The sequence below is a fragment of the Mandrillus leucophaeus genome, unplaced genomic scaffold, assembly GCF_000951045.1.
Source record: "Mandrillus leucophaeus isolate KB7577 unplaced genomic scaffold, Mleu.le_1.0 Scaffold1292, whole genome shotgun sequence".
Lineage (NCBI taxonomy): Eukaryota > Metazoa > Chordata > Mammalia > Primates > Cercopithecidae > Mandrillus > Mandrillus leucophaeus.
In genome coordinates this window covers 170,414-195,939 of record NW_012101246.1, presented here as the reverse complement: position 1 = coordinate 195,939, position 25,526 = coordinate 170,414, and the positions used below count along the sequence as shown (strand labels likewise).

The following is a 25,526-nucleotide window of genomic DNA, read 5'->3' as shown; positions in this document are numbered from 1 at the left end:
GGGGCACGGGCGGGTGAGGAAAAGTGGATACGTTAATTCAAAGGGCTTCCTTAGAAAGCTTCTTTATGGTTGGATGTTTCTAACACGGTTGGACCAAGGAAAGGGAATCAAATCGTGTCTTCCCCATCCCACCCACACTTTTAGATTCTTCATTTCTTCAGACTCTATAGTGGAAGTAACTTGGGCTTTGGAGCCCTGCTTTGTAATCCTGGATTCAAATCCAGCTCTGCTGTATGAACTCACCAATAAAATAGGGATGAAATTATCCAGCTAATAGGATTAATTAAAATAATGTATATTAAACGGATGACACTCTAAAGGTGTTCATAAAGTCCTTTCAGGGCCGAGGCTGTGTTTTACTCTTTCTGAGATTGATGCTCCCAGTGGGATGGTGTTTTGTGGTTGAACGGTAAGGAGCCCCTTCTTTTTCTGAGCCTAATCTGAACAAAGATTTTTACCTTCACCAAAACACTAGTACGTGAACTACATCTTTTTTCAGATAAAAGGTTAGGAAGATGATGAACTTCAGAAAAATATGGTCTTTGTTCATTGTTAACAGGCAGTCGACATGTCAATCGCAGATGTTTAAAAAGAGAACAAGGTTATTTATCACCTGAAAACAGTAGTAGGTTGTTCAGCACCAACTAGATACTTCTTGGAAAGTTCAAATTTCGTACACGTCTAGGTCACTAAGAATTTCAGAAGTGGACCAGGAGGCTTTGTAATGATGAAGCAGAGCTGTTGTTTCTGAAACATTTAATAAAGAGCATATGATGGTGTTTTTGCTTTTCCTGTTTCTTTGAGTGAAAGCTTTAAGTGTAGCTTTAGGATAGAGATGAGTATAATCAATGAGACAGTCTGAGGGTCATAATCCTTGGTCTGCCTTTAATTTGTTTTGATGAATAACTTAATCTTCATGATATGTAGTCTCCTCACCTGTGAAGCAGGACTAAAGGAATAACCGGCTTTAGAGAGTTGTAGAGAATAATACATATGATTGTAAAGTGATTTGCAAAATTAAGTATTAAATAATCTGACTGATGTCAGAAATAGGATTACTCTGACACATAGGGCTTTTTTCATTCTAGGATCTCGGTGCATAAAACTATGCCCTCCACCTCTGCTGTGCTGAGGTGCTGTGATCAGTAGCTAGCGTTTAGGTAGTCAAGTTGAGTGTTAGTCAAGTTGACTCAAAGGATAGGATTTGTATGTTTTGATTTTTAGACAGGTGTTCTTTAGATGCTAAACTAATGCAATAGAAGAGATTTAGAAGCCTGTTTCTTGGTACAAATCTTAAGTCTTCTTAGAGTCTACAGTGAAGGCTTCTTGAATCCTCTTAATTTATTGTTGTGTTTTGCTAAGGTACCAATTACAGCACACCCTTCTAAACTTTTGAGTGTTCCTGTGTTTGGCTTGTGGCCAATTGTTAATTTAAACATCACGGAGTTTCTAAGGCAATGAGATGTCAGCCCCTATGTCTGATTGTCTAAACAGCTATCCAGGACCACCCTCTTGCTCCTTGTTTTCTTTTGCTTTGCAATGGGAAGTGACTCCGTGATTTTGCTGCCTGCTAGATCATTTCTCAGCTGAATTCTTCTCTTGCTTAAACAAAATCGGAGTAATTTTCTTTCAGATGGAGATGAATTTTAACCTAAAACTTTTTCCTTTCACTTTCTTGTTCTTTCTACATTATTATTATTCCTTTTTTTGGTTTGGTGGTAGGGGGAGGAGAGTGATTATTCCTAGTCTCTCTTATTTTTCTGAATGTTTAGATTTAAAAGATATTTACCCATAACTTCTTGGGATCTCTCTGCTCCATTCCCACCCTACTGCCTTTCCTGTAGGCTTCTATGGCATAGAGGAGCAACTTTTGGTTCACCGGTATTGTAGTTGCTGACTTCAGGACCTTTAAAGAATGTTTAAATTCAGTGGGATATGCTTGGATGCTTCAGAGCAGCCTTACAATACATTTTAAAAATATCACACCCACAGAAATTCTATTTTACCCACAACATTTGCATTGATCTGGTTCCCACTCTGTGATGCCATTCCTAGTGATCCTCCTCCCTACCTCTTCCATTGTGGTAGAAAAAAGCTCTGTGTCCTGGCTACATCAAAATCTGTTGGGATGAATCTTGGACTCAGCACCCAGGGATTCTGATAAGGTAAGTTTGAGAATCCATATTTTTTCAAGGTTTACAGGTGATTTTGACAAGTAACTTGGTTGCAACCCACTGATTCAGTAATTTTTTTTTTTTTTTTTTTTTTTTTTTTTACCTTCAGGTGTGTGTATGAGGTCTTTCTAAATTTAAGAAATTTCCGTAATGAATGTGACCTTAGTCATTCCAGTGTTTAATGCTTCTGACTGAAGGAATTTTAAAATTGCTAACATAAGAGCTATAGAATATAATGTCTTTCTTCTGTTTATCTGGGTGCAATGTGTCTGCATTGACTCTTTGGAAGGGCTTCATATATTTGCATGATATTATAAATTCTCCACCTCTCCTTTTCTCTTTTCTTCTGTTATCTCTTTTTTCTTGTGTCATTCATATATGTCATTTTTTGACCCTTTATCTATATGTCTGCAATGATTTTAAAGTAAAAAACTGCAAGGCATGATTTGAATAAGCATATAATAAGAAATTTGACACCATTTTCTTTATATTGTGTTCACAGTCCATAGTTACATGCTTCCTTTCTTTTTTTTTTTTTTGGGACGTAGTCTCGCTCTGTCGCCCAGGCTGGAGTGCAGTGTCCAGATCTCAGCTCACTGCAAGCTCCGCCTCCCGGGGTTATGCCATTCTCCTGCCTCAGCCTCCGGAGTAGCTGGGACTACAGGCGCCCGCCACCTCGCCCAGCTAGTTTTTTGTATTTTTAGTAGAGACGGGGTTTCACCGTGTTCACCAGGATGATCTCAATCTCCTGACCTCGTGATCCACCCATCTCGGCCTCCTAAAGTGCTGGGATTACAGGCTTGAGCCACCGCGCCCGGCCACATGCTTCCTTTCTTGATGTCTCAGTCAGAATGCCTAAATCTGAACTATTAATTTTCCTTCTACCCTTTCCTGATTTTCCTGTTTTTGTTTTCCCCCCTTTCTCTGCTAATGACTTGAAACCAAAAGGTCTTCTTTTCTTTCTTTGTCAGTCTACCATATGCATAGTATTTTGGACAGATCACTGAACTAGGAGCCAGAAGACCAGAATTCTTTTCCAGGTCTGTTATTAATTGGTTTGGTGACCTTGTAGGAGAGCCACTGTTTTGGTACTTCATTTTCTAATGTACATTGTTCATGGTCACAGAGCCAATTAGAGTTGAGACTAGAATTCTGTCTTCTGGTGTCCAGTGCCTCATTGACTGTCCACACTGCTTCTATCTCATGTACAAATGAGCTTATGTACACAAAAACTCTTATAACATCCTCAAGTGCTTATTGTTAATGCGTACATGAGGAAGGAATCATGTCTTTTCATTTATGTGTTTATTCTAATGCCCACACCCCTACACCTGTACCTGGCATGATGCCTTGGCATCTAATAGGCACACAATAAATATTTGTTCAGTCGGACAATTCCTTTTAGCCATTTTCTTATTTTGGACAACTGTGGTACTCCTAGATATTTTAAAAATAGTATTTGCAAGAGTCATGCTTACCTTACATTTGGGGAAAAACCAAATTTTTCCCTTCCCCAGATGTTTCATTTAAACTTGTAATTTTGAATTCCTTTGTGTGTGGGGTTTCTTTCTCTCTTTTTCTGATCACTTCTGCAATTTATAAAGGTCACTTTGACTTTGGAATCTCACTTCAAAGGCACTGCCATCCACCCCCTGCCTCTCACTCAAATTTGCTTCCACTGCTTCCTGTATTACTATATTACTAGGCCAGCAATTTGTATTATTTTGTCCAGAATAGCCACACCTTTTTGTAATTTCATCATTTTGGGTACTAGTCATTTTTGGAATACTATTTTTAAAATTAGAGTTAACTAGGTTTGTGTTTGTTTTGATAATTTTTTTTGAGATTATTTTCATTGAGTGGGATATTGCAAACTTGTACTGGACTGAGAATATGTACATTTAGTAAAGTATATTTGCTTTTTTTCCCCCACCAAGAGAGTCCCCTGAACACCCTACTGACAAAAACTAAAGGTGAAATATGATGAATAAATATTTGAGAGAATCACATGGTGTTGAGTTGTCTCTGCCACAAGATTTTGCTCCTTAAGGGCCAGGACTGTGCTACATACATTTCTTCTCTGTGCTACAGAACTTGTCTGGCATGTGCCCCAAATTCAGAGTCAACTGAGCAGCAGGTCTTAGTCACAGCATCTGTGACTCCTGCTTTCCCACCTTTAGAACATTCTACGGGAGAGGCTGATAGTGAGTTGGAGTGTGTTTCTATGTTCTTTTTTCCTTTGAAGGGATAGGGTCAGTTGAAAGCTGACCCTACCCACAGACTTTTATGCTATCCGTTTTAATTAATTAAGGAGTAGCTGAAATTTTCCTCTTTGTTGACTTATGCGTTGGCAGGAACTTTAAAATTCATCTAGTCTTTCTGTCCATCCCATGCTGGATCTGATGTTTACAACATTCTGGTCAAGAGGTACCATACTTTCTCTCTTCTTGAACATCTCTTTTGGTAGACAGCTCTGCCTCAGCAGTTTATTCCATCTTTGGCCAGCTCTAATTCTTAGAAAGATCTTATATTCAGCTGTAATCTGTCTCCTCATGACTTGTCCTCATTGACATCTACTCAGAAATTTGTCTCGGAGTCCTGAGACCTGTGCGGGTGATAGGGACCCAAAGAGGTGCTTATTTGTACACTTCACTGAACTGACATCCAACTCTCCATAAAAGGAGTCAAACCCAGTGAGGAGCATGAAGATGACCCCATCTTGGGTGATTGCTCAGGTAAAGCATCTTAGCCCTACTTGTTTCATATCTCTCTGCACAGGTGGGCACTGGTGGGAGAATAACATTTATCAAGCAGTGTTTCCCTAACCTCTCTTATGATAAGAATAGCTCAGGTGTTCTCATGGAGATTCTGATTCAGTGCATCTGGGATGACATCTGGGAATTTGTATGTTTAAGAAATAGCCAGGTGATTCTTACATTAGGAAAGTTTTAGAATCATTGCAGCGTGAATCTGGGAAATCAAGGTGTTTGGTTTTTTTTGTTTGTTTTTTGAGCGTATTAGAGACAGGTTGCTTTGACTGGATCCTGTGGTCATTTTTCCCCCTTGGAAATGCCTCCTACTTGCTGGCCTCGCTTAGTACAGAGAAGGAAGCTGCTATGGTATAAGGTTAGTAAAGTTGTTTGTTTTCTCTCAAAATAAATTTGTGAAATCCAGTGTTTTCAGACTTCTGTTAGTGTTGTATGGCTTTGTTGGAAGCCTCCTTATTTCTTATTCCTCCATTAGAATGTTACCTGAGATGATAGAATCCATAGGAGTTCCACAGCCTTTTTGGTGTCCACTAAAGAATTCTGTCCTCAGCTGTTGCAAATAGTGCTTCCTTTGAGGATTTCTGCTTCATTAGCTCATGAACACATATTTGGTGTCAGCAGTTTCCCTCAGATGTGTTAGGGTGAAGAGATATAAAGGTCACTCATTTCTGGCAGTCCTGCTTTTGGGGTGTCTGGGCTGCTGCAGCAAATGGAATAAGAAAAAATAAAGGAGGAATCTAGGGCCTCTTGAGCAGAACAAAACAATCTGCAAGAAGGGGCACAGGATTGCCCCTCTCACAAAGACACTTGATATTACTGTCCTTGATAGGAAGAAGGAAGTGGCTTCAGATCTGAAAGGATATGCTCATAGGCTTGAGACAGGACAAACTGCATCATTGGTAGTGGTAGGAGGTTTGCTGTAGATCTGTTTTTTTCTCTTCTCTCTCCTTTTTGAGAGGAATATTATCTGTATGGCAGAACATACATTGTGGCCTTAAAAAGGAGAGTAAAGCCAAGAAAGGGGGATGATAAAGCCATAGCTTGGAGTAAGAAAAGCAAAGGAATTATTGTATTTGTGTATGTAAATATATAGATTTCTAAGTAATTCACTGGTAGGATCACTAGCCCTTGGCTCTAAGATTTACTATCTTTGTAGCTCTGCTGTCTTAGTGGTATATTGGGGGAGCATTGTGGTGTGTTGTCACACTTAATTTGTGTGTTTCCCTTGGCATCATGTGGTAGCAAGTACAGGGTATTCTACTCTTCTAGATGTGTGGGAATCATTGACCAAGTAGAAAATATGGTCCTGCCCCCAAGGAGCTGACATCATCATGGAGACAAGACAGATAAGCACACAATTAGGAATATGAAATACAGCTATTTCATCATTTATCTATGTTCTCTGAAAGCAGTTTCCTGCAGTCAGGGTGACTCAGAGCTATAGGGTCTTGGGGGTAAACTTCAGGTCTTAATACCACCAGGGCAAGGCGACCTCCAGCTCACCCTTGCTGGGCTTGTCTGCTGTCGTGAGCTGTCTGCCATTTTCCTCTTTCTGTGTTGTAATTTAGAAGTATTAGAACTTGGCTTGGGGAAAAGACAAAAACCCCTTTGTCTGGTGAGGGTGTAAATATAAATTTGGCACATGTTGTGGTGTCTATTATGTCTGTTAGTGGGTTTGTGGCAAGAGAGAGTGCTGTGTTCTTAGTCCCGGAGGCCAAGCCTGATCTAGGACAAGTTATGGTGGAAATTTCTTCGGCAGATACAGTTCTCGGTGACAGTGACTGAAGGAACTTCTCGTCACAGCCAGGCAGTGACTGAAGTGTGGTGTGGACACACCCGGAGTTGCTGCCTCAGGTGGCATTGATTAATCATACTAATATCTCCCTCACCCTTTTGTACTTGTCTTGGCAAAACCCTGTTCTACTAGCTCCCCAATAGTTTGGCCTTTACTAGATATGACTGAACAAGCTTTTGGGGGTTCACCTTAGTGTCCCCTGCCCCTCTTGCATTTCCAGCCAGCTGTGTCGCTCCAGCCATGGTACCCTGGGTCTTCTGGCCCGGCAGTGAGGGGCCAGGTTTTTCTTCCCATTGAACTGAAGCACCTTTCCCCGGAGGCTTGCCTAGGGCAGTTTCTGGTCTCCGAGTCAGTTCCTTCTGCGGGATACTGGCAGCCGGCAGAACTCTGGGTTATTTGAATACATCAGCCAAACATCTTGCCAAGATGGACTCATTGTTGCACAAAGACAGGTTGGATCTGTGGGTGTTGCAGAACCTGTTTCTGGGTTAAGAGTAGCTCTCTCATCCTTATATATGTTTATTCATATGATGAATGTATGTGTGTATTTTGTAAAGTAAGGGAAACATGATGATAATATTGTGGTTGGAGTTAGATATTGTATCCTAAATATGTTGTGTTTTAACAAATAACATTCCTTTAAAATACAGTTGTGCTTGCTGAATAAGGTGTTGTACAAGAAGCTATGGTTACATTCTAAAATAAACTGCCTTGTTCTGAGGCAGGCACATTTTAAAATTGTTGTTGGCGGCCGGGCGCGGTGGCTCAAGCCTGTAATCCCAGCACTTTGGGAGGCCAAGACGGGCGGATCACGAGGTCAGGAGATCGAGACCATCCTGGCTAACACAGTGAAACCCCGTCTCTACTAAAAAATACAAAAAAACTAGCCGGGCGAAGTCGCGGGCGCCTGTAGTCCCAGCTACTTGGGAGGCTGAGGCAGGAGAATGGCGTAAACCTGGGAGGCGGAGCTTGCAGTGAGCTGAGATCCCGCCACTGCACTCCAGCTTCGGTGACAGAGCCAGACTCCGTCTCAAAAAAAAAAAAAAAATGTTGTTGGCTTCTTTTTCATCTCTTTTTATTTTCATCTTTTTTTGTGAGAAGATTCGGGACGTTTTTAAGCCTCAAATATTTTCAATAATCTGTTTTAACTGGTACCTAGCAGGGAGAGGTTGTTCTATTGGTATACTTAACCAACATTCAAATAAGAATAATTGAGTACTGTTCACTCACTAATCTGTTGAGTTTCTAAGTATGAATAATCACAAAACTAGATAGTGCTGATATGTTAACTTCTCTAAATGGTACATGTGGTAAGCAGCAAAGACATTTTTGTTTAATTCTCTCTTTCACATGCTTTGGTTCAGACACTGCCAAGACACATTGAAGTTTGAGGACATGTATAGTTTGATTATTACTTTTATTATATTTTTATTTGCTGTGAATATGGCTTTATTTATTTGCTAGATCTTCTTTAGTTAGAAACATTAAGGGCATTTACTTTATTACAACATTTAAAGCGTATTCTAATCTTCATGAGGATTTTTAGGGAAAAGACCATATCCTGAGAATCATGCAAGTCTTTGGCATTATGTTACTATTTAAAGTAAGTAACAATATGAGTGGCTCCTCTGACATGTTCTTTCTAAGAGAGTTAAGGAAAATGGTTTTAACTAAAAACAAACATTGAAACAGTTTAAGGTAGGTTTACATAGCAACAGAATTATTCCTTCTGTTTATACATAATTAACTCATATTTATACTTTGTTGATTTTCTCTGGCACCTTTACAAGGTTTTTTTATTTTTGTAATATAAAAAGTAATTATGTTTGAAAAAGTAGTTAAGGATGTTTGAAGAATCTAGAAAAGCATAAATAAAATGTCCACAATCATGCTGCCGTTAATTTTTCGGTATACATCTTTGTTTCTTTTATCGTTAGATTTAGAAAAGCTGTTGATCTATTTTTTTTTATATATATATATATATGTATTTAGTTTATGAACAGACCTACATATGTGTGTGTGTGTGTCTATATATGTATACACATACACACACACACACACAAAATATATACTATTGTCAACGCTGGGTTTTATTTTTAAAAATCTTTACCATTTGATAAGTGGTAAATATTACTTAATCTTAGTTTGCCTCTCTGATTACAGTGATATTGAATGGTTTTTCATATCAGTGGGGTTTGTATTGCTTTTTTTCTACTTATTTTGGTAAATTGTGTCTTACTCATTCAATTATTTTGTTACTGATTTGAAAAAGCTCTTTAAATATTAAGGGTGTTAGTCTTTTGTCTTAAATATGTCACAATATGTATGGAAATAATTAGCAGTGTATAACATCAAATTGCTACCAATGTTGATATAAAAATTGTTCATTTCATAGGTTAATTTTTTTTTTAATCCTTTGGTTTCTAATGATATTGGTTAATTCATTTGTTAACTGATATTTTCTGTAGCTACTTTAAAGTTCTTATCTGACTGTATTATAAATCAGCATGCTTTCAGCTGTATGTGTCCAGGAAATTTACATTTACTTTAATACTTAACAAAAAAATATGTTGGAGGAAAGCAGTGTATTCTGGAGTCAAATACATGATTTTGGGTGGGTGAGGGGCAATCTGCTACTGTCCTCCTTTTCTAGATAGCCAAGATTTTTGAAGCATTTAACATCCCTGAAAGGCAGGACTAATGCTATGTCTACCATGCACTGCTAATTCTGACACTTTGACCTAATGGATAAGCCAGTACAGTGGGTCTAGCCAGTTAGCTTGGTCAGAGAACAAGATGACTAAGATCCTCTCCCCCTTTCTTCACCAAATTGATTAGTTGTAGGACAGAACTGACTGAAGAAGCCTGTTGTTTTGGCAACCCATGGACACCACCTGTTTCTTCCATTCCTCAGTCCTGCCTCCCACTGCCCTAGTGCAGTGCTGTGTGCACAGTGGGTAGGAGATCAATGTTGTTGCTAAAGAATGTAGCAATAAAGAAGAGTAGATTGCTTTTTTTCCAAGCTTGTGTGTTTTTAAGGCACCCCACTGGTTTTGACATTCGTTGCTCCAGCTGAACTGCTCTGTGCTGAAGCCCTGCAGGTCTCAAGTGTTTGGTTCAGAGTAATTTCAGGCCATATGAATGCTTTCTTAAGTATCATTGGAATTTACTGGACTGGCTGTCTGCCAGCTATTACCATATTTAGCATGAAGAGACCTGGGGAATGAGGACATTTCTGATCAACCAAGGAAGGAAACTTATTTGAAGGATTACAACTTTTTTTTTTTTTTTAAATGGGGTAGTTCAGAAAATGCCAGTTAGACTGAGACTCAAATTTGTGTCCACTGGTCTTTGTTTCTGTGCGTCCTCCCAAAATTAATTTATGAATAGGAAAAGAGATTTGATAGTGAAGTTCTTTCTCACTCTGAAGTCTAATACTGTTTCTGGGAGGAAGTAAGAGAATTATTATGCCCAGACTTTGCACTGAGAGGCTTAACCAGCAGGTGAAGCTGTTGATTAAAAACATAGGTTGATGAGTAGTCTCATTTTTCTCCTTTGAAGCGTTCAGAAATTTTCTGCTTTTTCCTGGTCTAAATTTATTTTGGCCCAGCCCTTGTCTCCACCCTACATTTCAAACCATTAGCCTTCCCTCTATGGCTCAACATTTCTCTGCCTCAGTTTTTTCCAGATGAAGATAGTGTTTGAAAGGACCAGTAAATACAATTAATATAAAAAATACTTTTATAGAATCAAACAACCTCCAACATTTCTGTGGAAATTTATAGTTTATAGAGTATTCTTATACAGTGATTTCCTTTAATCCTCACAAACTTGGTGGAAATGGAGCCGCACAGGGGTTAGGTGACTTGTATACATTGTTTACCCCATACATAATAAGTGACAGAGCTGGTACTTAAACTTGTGGCTTGATTTTTCATTTTTTTTCTTTTCTTTTTTTTTTTTTTTTTGAGACAGGGTTTTGCTCTTGTTCCCCAGACTGGAGTGCAGTGGCACAATCTTGACTCATTGCAACCTCCACCTCCTGGGTTCAAGTGATTCTCCTGCCTCAGCCTTTCAAGTAGCTGGAATTACAGGCATGCACCACCACGCCTGGCTAGTTTTTTGTAGTTTTAGTAGAGACAGGTTTCTCCATGTTGGTCAGGCTGGTCTTGTACTCCCAACCTCAGGTGATCTGCCTGCCTCAGCCTCCCAAAGTGCTGGGATTACAGGCATGAGCCACCGTGCCTGGTCCTTGCAGCTTGATTTTTTAAACATCAGATTTTTTTTGTTTTTTGAGTTTTTACTATGTGTCTGTCATTCTGCTAGGGGCTTTGCAAATATTGCTTTATTTAATCCATATGGCTGTCCTTTGGGGTAGACAATATTTTTCTACATTACAGATAAGGAATTTGGAACTTAGGTTCACAGCTTTGGATGTTGGCCTATGGTAAGTGAGGGGTGTAGCCAGGATTCAAACCCCTGTCTGGCTGTAGGGCTGCTGCAGTAAATCATGGTGCTTTATGCACATTCATACACTTAACACTTTGCAACAACCTTAAGAGACAGGGGTAGGTATTTGGGGAAACTAGGGTTTCTAACATGCTCAGGATAATGCAATTAGTAAGTGGCTTAGTCGAGATTCAGAGCTAGATCTGTCTCCATAACCCTCACTCATTCCAGGATACTGCAGATGCCTATTTTTATGATATGTATAAGTAAAAATTAATTCAACAAACTACCTTCTTTGAAGGGTCAACCAGTTAGGACTCTTTTGTATCTTCTGACTAAGTAAGAAATGGATGGACATTAACTGACCGATACATTGATGGCTCTTAACCTTCTATCAGTTGATTTCCGTTACCAGGACAGGCAAATATAATTTGGAGGTAAAAAAGGGGAGTTCCCATTAAGGATGAGTCTTTAAGCCAGAACGGGCCACAGTGATGAACTCTTCAGAGGACTGCTCTCCGGAGCGTTGGCCCTTCTCCTCTGGGTTCTGCTTGGGGACATTTCTGTTTGTATTTATGGAGACATCTTTTTGAAAGGCAGATGCCAGCTTTGGTGGAGAGAAGGCTGGAATACATACAAGCCTTGCTCTAAATTTACTAGCCCCTTGTTTTTGGGTTAGTTTCTAAAGCATGCTGTGCGTCAATTTTATTATTTTAAAAATAAAGATAGTAGCAGTATATTTTGGAGTTGTTATGAAGATAATGTCAGTTAATAAATGTTAGATTCATTGGACAGTACCAGGCACATAGTAAAAGTGCAGTAAATAGTAGTTATTGTTGGTAGTGGTGTTATTTTATGTTGCAGTATAGACTGGCTTCTTGGTACATTCACTTTTCTTTAATCAAATGTGGATGAGTGATTGGGAACCTTCATGAGGAAATAGGAACATCATCTTTGCAGCATGTGGATTGTTCACTGGCTTCCTGTGATCTAATAAGTATTTAAGGGTTTTGCATTTGAGTCTGTTCCCTTAATGAGGTTCACTTTCTGTTTGGGGAGATTATATCTATAGGCATACCTCATTTTATTGTGTGTTCCCTTTTATTGTGCTTCACAGATTTTGTTTTATTTTATTTTTTACAAATTGAAAGTTTGTTGTAACCCTATGTCGAGCAAATGTATCAGCACCATTTTTCCAACAGCATATACTCACTATATGTCCCTGTGTCAGTATTTCTTAAGAATAAAGTATTTTTAAACTCAGGTATATGCATTATGTTTTAGACATAATGGTGTTGCATGCTTAATGGACTAGAGTATACTGTAAACATCACTTTTGTATGCCCTTGGGAACCAAAAAATTTTTAACTTGCTTTATTGTACTGTTTGCTTTATTGCGATGATCTGGAACTGAAGCCACAGTATCACAAAGGTATGCTTGTATTATGCAAATTGCATTGATAGGTGTTAAATCATTTTCCCATTTTTTATTAACCACACATTTGTGGTTGGGTGTTATGTTTAGTACAGATATTGTGATTTTCTAAGGTACAGCTTTGAGAACAGTATCAGGTCTAACACTCTTGTTTCCAAATCTCCTATGATATGACAAACATAATCATATGCCATCCAGTGTCACCATGCAGAATACTAATGTGAAGCCAAAATACTTGGTGTTTTAATTAGCCTTAAAGCAGTTAATGAACTATCTCTGTTAGACATTTTGAAATAATAAAAATATCCCATTATCTTTTATTACAACCTCAGGGGCTACTGGAGATTTTGGGATCTTGGATTGGGAACCACCCATCTAATCTATCCTTGTTTTAAAAAGAGAAAACCAAAGAAGCGAAGTGACTGGCCCAAGTACCTAGAGCTGGGTCAGGGTTGGGACCAGAATCCAATCTCTTGCCTTCTAGTCAAGTGGATTTTTCCACTATGCTCAGTACTCAAATTATGTATCAATATGTCGGCCCTTGTTTTTTGAGGTCTGAAAGGGTTAGTGCCAGAGTCAACAACAGTAAGAGTAGAAAGGGTGTTGGGAGGGGAGAGGTGTGTCTATATTTAAAATTTCAATGACAGCAGTGGAAATAATTTGCCTGTGAACCTCTGCCTGTCCCTTTGGCCTTCTTCGTAGTAGTTGAGACAACCTGGCAGGTCTGGTGTCATTAGTGATTCAGAGTTGGATTAGCCTGGACTGGTGGAGTTACTTTCTCAGAAAAGGGCTTTATATTTTAACATTTGTTTCCCTTGACAGTTTGCTTCTTCTCAAGTTTTGGCAACCTTGAACAAATGGTTGTCAGGTTTTTATTTCGTTTTGTTTTAAGAAAAAATTCCAAATTTTATTTTGCAGATTTAGTAAGTTATCCTCTACCTGCCACTCCCTTCTGCTCCCTCTATAATTATTTCTAAGAGTTTATTTTTCCATTGTGGGAACACTATGGAAGGTTTTCTTTTACAGTCTGAGATATTTATAGTTATGTGCAAGCACACAGTTTATAGAATATGTAAATGGTCCATATGTTAACTTAAATACCCTTAAAATATTTTCCAATAATTTAAATCTTTCCATAAAAGTAGCTGAAGCTGCTTATAGTAAAAGAGAAGTATACACGAAGGATAGAAGAATTTAGATGTAGTTAATATAAATATGAATGCCACTTTGGAGGAACTGGAAGTATTTGCATGAACACCGATCAAGTCATGCCTCCTTGTTAATAGAGTGAACAAAACAGACGAAAGTTTCTGTTTTCATGAAGTTTATGTGAATATCAATAGCTTCCATATTCTGAGGGTTTATTATGTGACAGATGCTTGGGGACAAAATACTTAACTTGTTTCCTTTAGTCCTTAAAATAGATGTTAGGATTCTTGTTTACAGAAAAGTTAAGGAATGTTCATCCAGATCATGATCTAGCCAGTCAGTGGTATAGAGCAGCCACTGGAACCCCTCTTTCCTGATCCAAAGCCAACATACTTAACCATAATAAATAATGCCATTGTCTGGTGGAATCCTGTAGTCCGTTAGATAGCGTAATTTTGTATTTAATGTAAACATTTTGTGCTTTTTAAATTTTACTTTTTAAAACAATATTTTAATTCTGAATGAGCATTTGCATAATAGGAGAATGATCTAAATTGCAGACTTCCATTTTGAAGAGTTGTAGTTCTTTTAAATCTTTTTGTAACTGGGAAGAAGAATGGATTTATGTTTGTTGTAATCCAAGGAAAGTTGGTTAGCATTCTTTCCTGTTACTTTTTGATCCAAAAAGAAATTCTTTAGTAGATTAAGACCAGGAATGAATGTGCGGATTTTTTTTTAAATAAAAAATTGAGAGAGATAGAAACTAGCAATTCAGAGCCAGATTTATGTTCAGAAATGTTTGATGCCAGCCGTGTTAGTTACAAATAGCTTTTTCTTGACTGTACAGTTGTGTTCTTATGAAAGTACCATTCTGAAAGTGGTGTAAGAGACCATGTAAAATGATTGGAATGCCTCAGCCTCTGAACAATGGACATAGCCAATTATTAAAATTACCCAGTACTAACCTGTCTTAGCTTGGGAACTATGGAATTAACTGTGGGTAGCATTTCTACACATACCATTACAGAACAAGCATAAAGACAACCTTGTTTTTTTCCTCTTCTGTGGATTTTTTTTTTCTTATTACCATCTCTTTTGTTACTGAAAACAGGTGGTCATCTATACTAATAGATAAGAGAAGTGTGTTTGACACCAATACCTAATCTTAGATTATCCCTGCTATTTTAAAACACAGTCGTTCACCTGCATGCTCAGACATGTGGGTTCTTTCAAACATACTGGACTTCCTCCTTAGGTTTCAGTGGTGTTAGTCAGTAGTTGAATGATGAAGGAGAGGATGCCAAGGGATACTAAAGACGGTAAAAGAGATAAGTGACAGTAAACATTGTTGATTTTTAATTATCTCTCAGAATGACTATTAGATACCCTTCCCTACTACATTTTGATTTGTGCTTTAGCATAGCTGGTGAGTTTTGGAATCAGAGAGACTGAGCTCTGATTTGTACTAGCTAGGAATATTAGACAAGCCACTTCTTTAAGTCTCAGTTCCCTTATTTATATAATGGGAATAATAGTAATATCTGACTTGCAGGATTGTTTGTAAAGATTGAAAGCAGCATATTTAATTGTGCTTTCGTGGTTCTGGCACAAAATAGGCACCTGAATGTAAGGGCCCCTGAACTTTAAAGTTCATTACTTTCATGGTAATTCCTCCTTTGAAATATATAGTCTGGGAACATTTGTCTCCAGACCTTCTTGTTTCAGTTTATTTTAATGACTCCCTTTAGGTTCTGCTCCATGGCCAAGGCAAGATTATGGATCACCTAAAGTGTAGACTAAAAGTACTATCGTCTAGTAACTTCAAGTTTGTAGATTAACTCACTGTGAATCAAAAGCTTTTAAAAATCTTTTGTGTGGTCATAGTTTGTAGTGTCTTGTACCTCTCATCTCAGAAGCAATTGATTCATAGAAAAATTATTTAGGATTTCAGATTAAAGATGAAGAACTCTTTCAATAAGGAGGAACTTATTTGGTTGGATTATTTGTTTCTATCTTTCACCCCTGAGTCTTCATGGAAATCAGGTTTGAAATGTTAGAAGCAGTTGGTTTTCAGCATTGGGAAAGCTTATCTAATCAGGCATGCGAAGTGGCCTATGTCAGATTTCTGGGCTAGAGAAGGCTAGGGGAGGTTGAGGAGATTATTGTACTTGTAATTCCTGAGCATGGTTGAGACACAGGGAGAGGACTGTGGAAATTGTTTTTAAAAAGTTGTTGAAGTTAATGCGTTCCTGGGTGGATTTACTAAACAGAACAAAACAAAAAGTTGTCGAAGTTAGTTACACTGGTCTAACAATGTATACTTACCACCCCCATTTGGGCTGGAGGAATGGATCTAATAATAATATAGGTGTTTGTGATCTAATTTGAATAATGTAATCATTTATCGTTTCTGGGTTAGATGGTAAGGATTTTCTGTTTCACAGATTTTTAGACTGGGAATTGTACTATTATAAAATAATATTTTACATTAAATAATACTTTCCGGATTTTAATCACCTTAATAGACATGGTCTTATTTGAGCCACAAATGAACTCTGTTAAGAATGGAGGGCTGGTTACATTATTTTAGTTTTACAGACGAGCATAATCAGTCTCAAATAGCTTAAGGGAATTCCTTTAGACCATATGGTTAGTGTATGGGAAAGCCAGAGCTAGAACCCAGGTTCTGATTTCCAAAGCAGTTCTTATTTCATTATACCACATAATTTTATAATGTCCCTAAATCTGAATTTCATTCCTCATGATGTGAAAGGATTCCCTTCGTTTATGTTTGGTTAGCTGTGTCAGAGCACGACAGTAATGGAGCAGACTTTGAGTATTCTTTCCCCCAGATGGGTCAGTTAGCTTTTCTTAAAGCTGTTCTGTGCTTGCATTGTTAATCAGTTGTCCCTGGTTCCTAGACAGGATGTTGATCAGATGTGAAATAGGCAGAAATATGTGACTGACTCAGCTTAACTCATCACAACTTTCATATGTCCTGCTAGTGGGTCCATGATGTCACTGTCATTTACAGGCATTTTTAATTTTCTGATATCTATTTCTTAGTATTTTTCCTCAGCCATTTTCAATGTCTCAAACCATAGTTCTTCCTGAGTGGCCTGAAGTCATTTTGCTGCTCTCTAAAGCTTCCTTAAGGTTTCTCAAGAGCGTAAAACATAGGCTACTTCCAAATGTATTTTTATTTCCTGGCTCTTAGCATTTCTCACCTTATCATTATAACTTTAAATTTAAACAGAATACAAATTGTGTGCACAGATGGGTGTGTCAGTATTGCACTGTCACTTATGTAAGTGCAGTTTAGCATTTCTTCTTTCCTTTTAATCAAAATGAGGAAATAGAAAATGTTTTGTTATGGTAGTTTTACACATACACCCACAAGGAAATATGTACCTAGAGTCTGTGGGAACTGTAACTGATACATTTCAGGGAAGAAAATGTATGATGGCTAAACTTTTAACTCTGCCAAATGTTTATGGGGAAAGAAAAATTAACAGACTCACATTTTACACTTTAGTTTATCCTAGCCTCTGCCTTGTTTACATGTATATGATAATGAAGCTATACTTGTCTTTCCACAACAGTGTATTTTATATGTTGTACCTTTTGTTTAAGGGAGCCTTCTTAAACTTTCTTTCGGTTGTCCAGTGTACAGAAGCTTACCGCAAGGAGTGGCCAACTAGTTAAAGGTTTGACACCTCAATATCAACAAAATGTCAAGTGGATCATTTTCACTCCCACAGCAATCCAGTTGGACATTTGACCATGCCCCGTGGTCCATGGAGAGCTTCTCTGAAGGCCACTTTTATCTAGCACATCACGGCTATACACCTCTTTCACTAGAAAGAATTTGGCAGTTTTATGTTGTGAGAACTGAGATTCACCATTCTCCACCATCCTGAGAAGAGCTTTGGTAGCAGGGCTGCTCCTGAGGTACATAGATTATCCAAAATACATATACTTTTTTCATAGAATATTATATATGTATTATAATTTTTATTCAAGACAGGTTGAAATTAATAGATTTCTTACATTCACTGCATTAAAGGAATATTTATGGCTTTGGTAAAATTTTAACTTTCAAATTCAAAAATTTGAATATTTGAATTAAACATCTCTGATTTAACTCTGTGTGTGTGTGCGTGTGTGTGTGTGTGTGTGTGTGTGTGTTGGGAGGAGGAATAGACCTTGGAATTGTTTTTTCAAAACTTTTTTTTATAATAGTGCCTAATCTCAGTTGGCAAGGAATAGCTGTCCAGAATGCTGCATAGATCTAGCGAAAAGATTTAGGGAAGTTGTAACTAGTTTAATAACCATCTGTGGAGTGACATAGATTGACACACCCAATTACACAAGACCTGAGTCTGAGAACTGTTGATGTGCAATCATCCCATCAGCATCTGCTCGTCATTATCAACAACAATAATGGCTCAACTATTTCTTTGAGACCACATGAAAAGACAGTGTACCCATAGCAAAGGATAAGTCAGACCTGACAAAAACATAGCCCTCTGCATCCCCTTGTTCCCAAACTTCTTTTTAAACATAACCTTTTGTGAAGTTCTGAAAGATTTCATTTTATGTTTTCTTTTTATTAATTTTTCTTTTTAAATACCATGGCTTTCCAGCTGAAATCCTTGCCAAAACCAGTAAGGGCCAGTGTACTGTCGGTGATTTTTCTAACTCATTTCTTTGTCATTTGAAGCCTTCTGTGGCTTCATGCTGCTTTACGTGTATGTAAATGTTCGGTATCTTTTCTAGTTTACACTTTTGTCACAACTGCTATTAAGCCACCTTTAGACACATTCTAATATAAATTATTTTCACCACTGTGAGTGGGAGGGAAATAATCAGTTCACAGGGATAAATTTGCATGTTGAGAAGATTATATATAATAGTTTGCAAAACACTTCTATGTACATTGTATCTTTTATAGAGACAAGGCCATGTTTTTGTTTGTAGAGACTGAGACAGAGACCCCATGAGATCTAATGCAGAGTCACATGACTCCAAAGCTAGGTCTTCTATCTGCTCTTTGGTATATAACTGGATCATTATTCTGTTGACAGAAATAAGGAATCTTATTTTTGAAAGGTACCCTTTTGCCCATGGAAGGTATATTTAGAAATCCTTTACCAGAGTAGAAAGAAGATAGTTATATTTTCCTGCCTTTTGATTAAAAAAACATTGTTTTTTTCTAAATCTTGTTGTGTTTGACTAGAATCTGTCTGATTAAGGTACCTTTTGGGAAATTAAGGTTATGTAGAAATTACTGGGCTCAATCTAGTGATACAAATATGTGTTGTTTGATTTATCAACACATTACAAACCTTAACTTTGGAGTTTTAATATCTGATTATCTTTAACATCTGGTTATCTTCTTTCTGAAGTGTATGTACACAAAATTGATGCTAAATAAGGTCTTGTTGTTTTGGCAAATAGTCAAATGCAAGGTATTGGTAGATCAGTACTGTTATAACTTTGTTGCAAAGTTGCTGCATGCAGATTGGCTGTGGGACCTTGTTCATTTTTTGAGAACTAATGTAGAGTTTGAAAAAGCACCCTGAGCCTGCATTCCAGAAGTTCCGGTATGGATAGTGGGAGCCCAGGGTATGTGCTTAGATAAAAGATCATTTAACAAAGAGGTTTTGCATTTTTTTAGGAATCAGGCTTTTTGCTGAATATTAGAGTGGTTGTTTCAGAGAGTTTGCACCAATTAGGCTTTATTGGTGCACTGAGGAGAAGCAGAGAGGAGAAGCAATTCTTGATAACTTCCTTGGAAGTTGCAGCTAACTCTGAAAAGTCTGGGTTGAACTAGGTAAGTAACTAATTCCAAGGATCAATAATCTTTGCAGGAGTCCCTTTGATTGTACATGTAGCTCCCTGGAATTGCTATTGGTCCCTAAATCATCACAGTTTGTAATGCTGGTTTTCAAACTTGAGTGCACATCACGTTTTGGAGGACTTGTTAGAACACAGATTGCTGGGCTCACCCCCAGAGTTTCTGATCTGGTGGGTCTGGAGTGGGACCTGGTAGTAGATTGCATTTCTAAAAAGTGTCCAGGTAATACTGCTGCTGTTTTGGGAAGTACACTTTGAGAGCCACTGGCTTAGAGCAATCTCAAGGTGTTTGGATTTTTGGGCAGGTGTGCTATGTAGGTATGGCTGGGATCTCTTCACAGCATACAGGTGAACCTCCAGATGTTTTCATTCATTCAACAAATATATGTACCTATTATGTGCTGGGCACTGCTTAAGTTGCTAGGGGATATTGTGAAGAAAGTAAGCAAAACCCCTTTGTTTGTGAAATTTCAATGAGCATAGTCCTGGGTTAACCTGACAACAGTCCTACTGGTTATTGATGCTTATAGGTGAGCCTATTCCTTTTTCTAACTTTCTTCCACTTACTTTACTTTCTTTTGGAATTCTTGAATTTAATAATAGTAATATTTAATAATAGTAATATTGATGTTATTAGTCATCACTGTAACTTTTTATTGAGTGTGTATTTCATGTCAGACAGTGTGGCTAAGTGCTTTATATATATATAATATATATATAAAATCTCATTTAGTCCTTAGAAAAAACCCTGGTGTATTAGTCTTAATTTAAAAGATGTACTTTGGAAAGGTTAGTAGTTTACCCAAGATTATGCAGCTAGTTAAAAGTAGTGCTGGGGCTGGGCTTGGTGGCTCACACCTGTAATCCCAGTGCTTTGGGAGTCTGAGGCAGGAGGATTGCTTGAAACCAGGAGTTTGAGACTAGCCTGGGAAACATAGCAAGACTCCATCTTTACAAAAAATCAAAAAATTAGCCAGGAGTGGGGGTGCAGACCTGTGATCCCAGCTACTTGGGAGGCTGAGGCAGGAGGATTGCTTGAGCCCCAGAGGTCGAGGCTGCAGTGAGCCATGATTGTGCCACTGCACCTCTGCCTGGGTGACAGAGCAAGACCCTGTCTCAAAAACAAAAAACAAACAAACAAAAAAACCCAGAAAACAGAAGTGGTATTGGGTCTGTCTAATTGCAAAGCCACATTCTTTACTACATGCTTTAGTCCAGTGTTTTTTAAACTGCAGGTTATGACCACAAATGGGTCATGAAGCCAATTTGGTAAGTCTCAAACAGCACTTTGGGGGAAAAAAAGGGTAGAATAGAGAGTGTAATGTAGTATGGATAAGCATTGTTTCTTGAAATTCTTCTTTTTGCTATGCACATATATATGTGAGTGTTGAGGTCTAGTACAAGATATATTTCTCACTGTAGGTCACAGTAAAACCTGTTGGTAAGCTACTGTTTTCTTGGCTATGGGACTATAGGTCATCTAATCACTTTTTAAAAACAGATTACAAACTGTCAGCCTTAGAAAGGTAAGTAATTTTTCAGCTGGGTGTGGTGGCTCATGCCTGTAATCCCAGAACTTTGGGAGGCCGAGGCAGGCGGATCACGAGGTCAGGAGTTTAAGACCAGCCTGGCCAATATGGTGAAACCCTGATTAGCCAGGCATGGTAGCGTGCACCTGTAATCTCAGCTACTTTGGAGGCTGAGGCAGAAGAATTGCTTAAACCTGGGAGTTGGAGGCTGCCAGGAGCTGAGATTACGCCATTGCACTCCAGCCTGGGCAATAGAGAGCAACTCCATCTCAAAAAAAAAAAAAAAAAAAAGCTAGGTAAGTAATTTTTCAAGAGCACAAAAATAGTAGCAGTACAAAGACAAGATGACTTTTTTTTTTGAGGCAGGGCCTCACTGTGTCACCCAGACTGGAGTGCAGTGGCGCGATCTTGGCTCACCACAACCTCCACCTCCCAGGCCCAAGCGATTCTCCTGCCTCCGCCTCCCGAGTAGCTGGGATTACAGGAGTGCGCCACTACCACCTGGCTAATTTTTTTGTATTTTTAGTAGAGATGTGGTTTCACCATGTTGGCCAGGCTGCTCTTGAACTGCTGACCTCAAATGATCCACCTGCCTCGGCCTCCCAGAGTGCTGGGATTACAGGTGTTAGCCACTGTGCCAGGCCAGAAGTCTGACTTTTTAGCCCTTGGTTCACTGCTTTATCCTTCACACCATACCACTTCCTTAGAAGTGTACCTGGGAATGCCTGGGAATTGAATTTTTTCTTTCCACATGATGGCAGATATACTATGGAACCTTTAGGGATGTTGGTGAAACCTGAAAAGGGAAGTTGAATCTCAGCCTGCTCTGAGTAGGTGAAAATTCTGCCTTGGAGCCCCCAAAGTCTGCAGATAAAGATGTGACATTTCTTGTGTTAGTTCTGCTGTGCTTGAAGGAAAGAGGGTAATAATCTTAACAGTGCCAAGCTGTAAGCATATTGCATATATTAACTTGTTTAATTACTAATTATTTTGATAGAGTGGCCATGCCTGGGATATGAACTAAGCTGTTTTGAGTGAGAGGGGACATCCTACCAGTGTGAGTTAACACTTCTCTATACTCTCCCCGGTTCCTCGTTTTGTTCCTTCTGAATTCGGAGCTATTTTTCTCATAGCCTGGCTTACCTGCGGATGTTCTCAGCCTTATTTTCTTTTGCTTGATCATATATCTTCATTAGGTGGATGATTTTGGTTTCTGTTACTTTTTCCTTAATATTAGTATATTGCTGATTTGGATCGGGGGCCGGGCTGTAGATTGTCAGCATGGTCAGGTGATGATACATGTTGGTCCCCCATGCAGAATGCTTCCCCAAGCACTTTAGCCAAAGGAGCTCTATAGTCTGTCCAGAAGTACTGGGGGACACTGGTAATAACCTGAGAACACTTACAGAGCCTTCCAGAAAGTGCCCTTTCGCATCATTTAAACATCATAGGAAGCTGAGAGAATGCAAAGTCAAGGCCTCATTGGAGAGTGGAAAGGAGGCTGAGATTGGTGGAGAGGAGTGGCTGTTACATTCTAATTAGAAGAATGACATGTGCAGGGTCATGAAGCAACTGAAGATGGGATGAAAAACTTAACTCGTGAATCACAAAATTTCAGTAGGAGCTGGAAAGGCCTAGAAGTGTGAAGTGATTGGCCCTTGGTCAGATGGCTAGATGATAGAGAGCCAGGTATAGAACCCAGAATCCAGGCCATCATTTTGTGGCCTCTTTTATCCTAAAGACATGTTAGCCAGAGATATCTTCCAAAGCACCTGATTATAGAGAAGAATGAATGTCGGTTACCCTAGAGTGAGTGAAATAGAGATGCCAGGAAGATACACCAGGTTTATCCAGTTTCTTTGCATTTTTCTGGCATACTGTATACTCTTGAAGGCATATGTATCCTACTTTGTGAAATCTGGGGGTAAAGCAGAACCCTTCAAACCTTTAAAAAATGTATGTCCTAAGAAAAACATTTTTAAAGCATAAATCCTTCCTCCTTTAAGTAAATACATATTTATACATTATATAAATGTCCAGCTATTAAACCGTATATATGCATATGTTAACTCTAACTAAAGCTTAATTATATGTTTTTTAGACCATAAATATAGAGATATTTTAAAATTTCTTCCAGTGCCCCAGTGGATGATCGTACACCTCCCCCACTTCTGGGGTACACACACCTAATTTTGCAGACCACTGCTCCAGAATGTAAATTGAAGAGTTTAATGTCTAAGATGTTTGTTCTTTTGTTAGTAGATTATCTTTTACTCCCCATGTTTCAGATATCCCTTTGCAAAATAATTTTTGAGTTAAAGTTTTCAATTAAAAAACTGTATTCTTGAGGTGGAAAAGATAAGGATAGAAGATATATATGAATTAGATTATATCTCTCCTGAAGAGGGAATACTGTTTTTGATCTAAGCAGCACTAACAATCCTCCCTTTCATTGGGTTGGTATAAGTAAAAATCCTTGTTTGAAGTTATTAAGCCTTCCCACCCATATGGTGATTAGTGTGATTCATAATCTAGAGTTAGGGCTTGGTAAAGGCCCCCCTTTTTTTTTTTTTAAAATTCTTTCAGCCTTAACTAGTGAGTAGGCTAGAAATGACAGAGCAGTAGAATGGGGAATCTACCAGACTGTCCTACAGGACCTTGTTGAATGATACTGCTGCATGCAAGGGTTGTGGATTTGGTACCCAAATTTGTGCAGTATATGTAACTAAAAGTAAGAAAAATAAATTAGACAGTTTATTTCATTTCAGACTTTGGAAGCCCAAGACTGTGGGGATTAGCTAAGACAATTATTCACTGAGCAAATGCAGTGAGAGATTCTTTTATTACACTGATCATCATTTGTGGAGAGACTCTGAAGAAGGATAAAGCTCTGGCTACATAGTCAAACCAGACCTACTACTCAAGGACATGCATATGAGATATGTAGGTGTTTCCAAATATTTTTTTTCAGTTGTGGGGATGCAAATCATTTCAATAGTAGAGTAACTCAGTTCATTACTGTTACTGGAAAAACAAGTTTAACCAAGCACATATCCTACTGAGGGTGAGTCAACAGTGTCATTTTAACATAAGAAGGACAGTACATTAAGTGAGTTATTCCAAGTCCTGTGGTTTTCCTACAGCTGAGCAAAGACAGCTGTTCTTTCGGAAGTGGGGCTTAGATGCACAAAAAGAAATTGCCCATCTCCTTTGATTATAGCCTTTTAGTTTTCTTTTTGCCTGAGACATTTCAAAAATTCATTTCCTCCTTAGATTTCTATAACCAAATACCCTGAATTTTGATAATTTATTTATAGAGTATATTATTTATTATAGACTTATTGTAGTTTAAAACTTTGTTGTAATTTATCTCCCATTTCAAGGTCCATGTTTGCTATATGTGTCAGATAATAAAAATGCCATAAGGAAAACAGAGGAGTGATCTTTTTTAATATGTCATTATTTTTTATAATTCTTTAGTGGTGTGAACATGGAATAAGGTGGCATTTTGTGGGACAGTATACTAAACTTAGTGATAAAATTTATACTTTTAATTTTGGAGGACAAGAGTCTTGTATTCTCAGCCTTGTGGATAAGACAGTGCTGTGAGCTGTCTGAGGTTTCCTAAATTGAGATTCAACATCATGAAGGGTATGTGACTGGATAGTTTGTTTATTGGTTTGGGAAGGTGAGTTTTTGTCTTTTTTCCCCCTCTTGAGTTGATTTCTTTAGTTGGAAAGAAGCAGACCAGATGAAGAAAATACTGTATCTCTTATGGCATTTTTGGTTTACCACATTAATTATGACCTGTCTTCTCTGAGCAGCAAGCCATGCTTCTCTTGTTCAGTAGTTCAGTTTTCACTAACTTAACTGCAGACGTGTTGTTGGAGGGATTTACTTCTAATCAATTGAATTATGGGTACTTGGATAAAATGATGATGGGTTACCTACTTTTAATAGGGCCATCATTTTTAAGAGTAAACTCTTGTATACTCTTGTATATAGGGTATATCATACTTTGATCTGGTTCCATCTCTAACTCCATAATTTCCTTTTGCTCCTGTGATGCGACTCTATTATTGAGAAGAAATGGTATCTTGTCAGTGTCAATTTTACAAATAAATAATTCTAAACAATTTCAGTCATAGGGTAGCTTTTTTTATTTTATTTTTTTCCTGGAGAAATAATGCATAGTGTAGTATGCGGAATCCTAGAGTTGGTAGGTTTTCAAAAGTGGGGTTCTTTTGTTGTGTAGGTAGGGGTGATGCTAATGAATGGGCGTTAGTCATTAGGGCATGTGTATGAGTGGTAGTTCTCAGATACAGCATTGACATCCCCTCTGTCCCTGGAACTGAGTCCTGGTTTTGT

The 25,526-nt window shown here is 38.2% G+C and overlaps 1 protein-coding gene across 5 annotated transcripts in view; it reads left to right on the top strand.

Annotated features, from left to right (window-relative positions):
* LOC105533882 (notch homolog 2 N-terminal-like protein) overlaps window positions 1-25,526 on the top strand; it is a 105,126-nt gene that overhangs the window by 32,135 nt on the left and 47,465 nt on the right. The window lies entirely within an intron of this gene.